This window comes from Adiantum capillus-veneris, chromosome 19 (assembly GCF_014529385.1).
Source record: "Adiantum capillus-veneris isolate H3 chromosome 19, ASM1452938v2, whole genome shotgun sequence".
NCBI classification, from domain to species: Eukaryota; Viridiplantae; Streptophyta; class Polypodiopsida; order Polypodiales; family Pteridaceae; genus Adiantum; species Adiantum capillus-veneris.
The window spans coordinates 63,400,481-63,404,429 of NC_140949.1; the positions used below are offsets into that span (position 1 = coordinate 63,400,481).

Genomic DNA, 3,949 nt, shown 5'->3' on the forward strand with positions numbered 1-3,949 from the left:
AAGCCCAACATCTTTGATCAAGGGAGTAATCCCTCGACGGAAGAAAGTGTGAATCAAAGACCACTGTCGCCTTTGGATCCCATTTTAGAGAAGATTTTCTCTGACACTTCATGTGAGAGATCATACAGCCTCATGATTGAAGATTCTAACAAGTCAAACCCTAAGGGAATAGCTTCGATGGGTGCAGGTCCTTCTCAGCCTGCATCTGATGTAAAATTGTTGTATTTGAAGTTTCAATTTGAAAATGTGCTTAATGCCAAAATATATTAGGATGGAATGGACCGCTACTGTGTTAAGTTGGAAAATAAGCCAAGCGAGTTCAGAGACCTTGTAGATGTTGATTATGACGGGGATAGATATTTTGACCGAGAGGGAGTAATGTACCTGGTGGTTCATAACCCTTTTATTGTGGATAAATGGGAAACGACCAACACCAAGGACAGGGTAGATAATGAGCTGGATGATGCACCACCCAAAATGGAGAAACAAAACGCAGTACTCAGACGCACCAATGACACAGAGTGCCTTAACACAGACAAAACATATGTGGGGCTTTGTAAGTTCAATAATGGAGAACAACACTCTATTACAGATGTGACAAGCCACGCATCAAAGAATTGACAGTCCGAAAAAACTTGTATGTTTACACGTACACGGAGGGCAAAAGTATTTAGGTGGTCATAATGGACAAGTATGGCCAAAAGTACTCTCCAATGGATCGAAAGGAGTTAGAGAGATATACATATTTTGGAGGACCACTCCACCAATACTATACTACTCACACCAGACTTGAGACTGTACCCGTGAGCCCCTTCAGAACCAGGGTGGAGGATTTTTGAAGTAGTTCTTAAGTTTTATTTGTTCCCTTCAAATAATTTATCGGGGACGTGGAAAATTGCAAGAAATGGAAAATGCCGCCACTTCAAGAATGCCATCATTTTTTGAACATTGTTTACGAGTAGAGGGTGACTTTGACTTCTGTTGCATGCCATTCTACACAGCAGGAAGCTACCCACGTGCTACTCCATCTTCATTCACCCTGCATGACAAAGCAAGGAAGAATTGTGGACGCCTACCCTCTCTCTGCGACCTCAATCTTCACTGGGTATTGTAATCCCCCCCCCCCCCCCCCCCCCCCAAAATCTCTCTCTCTCTCTCTCTCTCTCTCTCTCTCTTTTGTTGTGGTTGAGCAATGTGTTTGTTTGAGGACATTGTGAATCATGGATTGTGTTTTTTTGTTTGTACAGTGATATGAAGACTCCAGTGCAAAAGTGCACCATGGCAACAGAGCTGATGGTGGTTCAGCTAGCATGCTTTCATCCAGTAGCAATCCTAGGAGCTCCGCAACATTGGGCATAAAGTATGAAACTATCGGTGACAAAAGCATTGGTACATATCAACTCTGTCTCTTCAATTGTAGAAATGTTCTTTCAATGTTTGTTTACTATGTCAAATGTGGTTTGCAGCAAGATCTTCCTGCAGGATTCAATACCCCAAGAAAACTTGATTCTTCTACACACAAGAGGAGTTGCATGAGGAGTATGTCTTAAGCTTGTAGGGAAAGCTCTACCAGCACCTCGATGAGGATGATGTCACAGATCAGGATTGGTTGTCGATCTTCATGAAGAAAAGGGAGAAGGGCTCTAAAATCTTTTTGCATATGATGCAACCTGAGTTTGTAGACGAATGCAGGTTACTGTTTCACAAAGTCTACCAAAGCATGCCAGCCAACAAAGAGATCACACACAAGTTTGCAACGTTGTTTGTGTACGAGCGATGCCCAGCTGCTCGGCAAGATCCTGCACGTTGAAAGGTTGCATGGGCTGCTTTTCGTGAACAGGTTTTGGACCATTGCAAGAAGCTTCCGGGTGGCATTGACAAGAAAGTAAAGATTTGGCTGGAGAATAATGAGGGGACATCACGTCAGCCCCTTCGTCTTGACCATGTCGGGGCAAGTCAAAAAAGTGGTCAAAATGCTCTCTTATCTGGCAACACTCTAGTACCTCCTTCATAATCCGGCAAGTAAAAGCACATGTGGAGCAGATCTTGGATGCAAAAAAGGATGCATTAAAGGTTTTGAACACAACATTGGATAATGTAAGAGTAGAGCTACAAGACAGGAACCAAAATATGTGGAAGATACAAGGGACATCTTCAGCCGTGGAAGTGCTTCAGGGGCAATTGCATGAGCTCTAGATATTGCGGTCCAGCATGAAGGGAGTTGTCAATACTGACCCTGAATTTTTGGTGATTGAAGGCAAGATGGCTGATCTAACTAGTGCACTCACAGCTCTTGGGGCCGATGCAAGCAGCTCGAACATAAGAGATGAGGTGGATCGTCTCCAGGTATGTATCGACCAAGTCAAGACAGGATTTTTGTTTATGTGGTAATGTCCTAAGTACTTGACATGGTACTCTCTTCTATTTAGGTGGTTTTTTTTGCCATGCTAGCTATTTCTGTTTATGTGGTAATGCCCTAAGTACTTGACATGGTACTCTTTTCTATTTAGATGGTTGTCTTTGTCATGCCAGTTATTTCTGTTATGGTGCTAAGTGCCCAACCTACCTGACATGGTAGTTTTTTCTATTGTGGGGTTCTATCATGGTAATAGTACCCAAGGTACTTGGCATGGTAGTTTCTTTTAACATGGCTTTCTTTTTGTTACACTGAGATTGGCCAAGTACTTTTCCATGGTGGTTATTTTTGCTATGAGTGTTTGTTTTTTCCATGGAAGTTTGTCTATTATTGTGGTACTTGTCATGGTAGTTTTTTCTACCATGACAGGTGCAGGGGTCATGGCTATTTTTCCAGGTATCATGTAATGGCCAAAATGCGTATCATGGTACTTTTTTTTATCATGGTGGTGTTTTTTTCATGGCAATATTTCTTGCTATGGTTCTTTTCTTTTGCTATGGTGGTAGTGCTCAAGGTACTTTTCTACTATCCATGGTATATGTCATTACCCTAGAAGTTTTTTGGAAAGCCATCTCTGTTATGGTGGCAGTGCCCAAGGTACTTTTTCATGGTTTTTTCTGCAATGGTTGATTGTTTCTTTAAGGAAGTTTGTTTGCTATGGTGGTTGTGCCCAAGGTACTTGTAAAGGTAGTTTTTTCTACCAAGGTGGTTGTACGGTCATTGCTAATTAGTGTGTAGTTTCCAAGAAACCTATCATTATACTTTGTTTTTGGTCATGGTGGCTTTTTTTATCATGATAGTCTTTCCTGTTATGGTAAAAGCTTTTGCCTTGATTTTTTTAATGGAATGGCAGTTTTCTGTTATGGTGGTAGTGTCCAAGGTACTTTTCTACCTACAATGGTATTTTTAAACACCTAGGTTGTTTTTTGGAGTGTCCAAAGTACTTTTTTATGGTAGTTTTTTTTGTTAAAGGTACTTGTCATGGTACTTTTGGCTGTAATGGTGCTTCTCATATCTAATCCCTATGGGCCTTTTGTTCTTCATTTGTCATGCGGAAAGAAGTGACTGACTTGGAAGCATCAGCGAGTACGTGTGTGCAACAGATCAACTTTTGTGAGAGCATGTTGGAGCAGGTGAAGGCTGGTGACACAATGTTACTGCTTCCAACAACTGGCCAGCACTTGAGCCACTTGCAGGCTACATTCTTTATTCCAGGACTATGTGCTGCACGTGGTCTTGCATTTATGGCTCCCATGTGGTTTCTGCATACACGCTAGCATTTGGTCATGCATACCATGCTCTGTGTTTTGCTGCCTAGTGTTAACCCTCACGGCACACGGACACCCTATGATCTATAAACGTTGTATTATTTAGAGTCATGTACCGGGCTTGTCGGTCCAATAGGGAAAGGTAGAGTGATCGCCGATGAGAGGCGCACTTTAACTTGGACATTCAAGGGATTAGTTGGCTAAGCATGGGCGCCCAAGTGTGAATGGGGTGAGCTCCTATAAAAGCCAACTAAACCTAATTTTT

General features: G+C 42.1%; 1 pseudogene; it reads left to right on the top strand.

The window, feature by feature from the left end:
* The first annotated feature begins 1,293 nt into the window (after window positions 1-1,293).
* On the top strand, window positions 1,294-3,693 carry LOC147434147 (uncharacterized; annotated as a pseudogene).
* The last annotated feature ends 256 nt before the right edge of the window (window positions 3,694-3,949 follow it).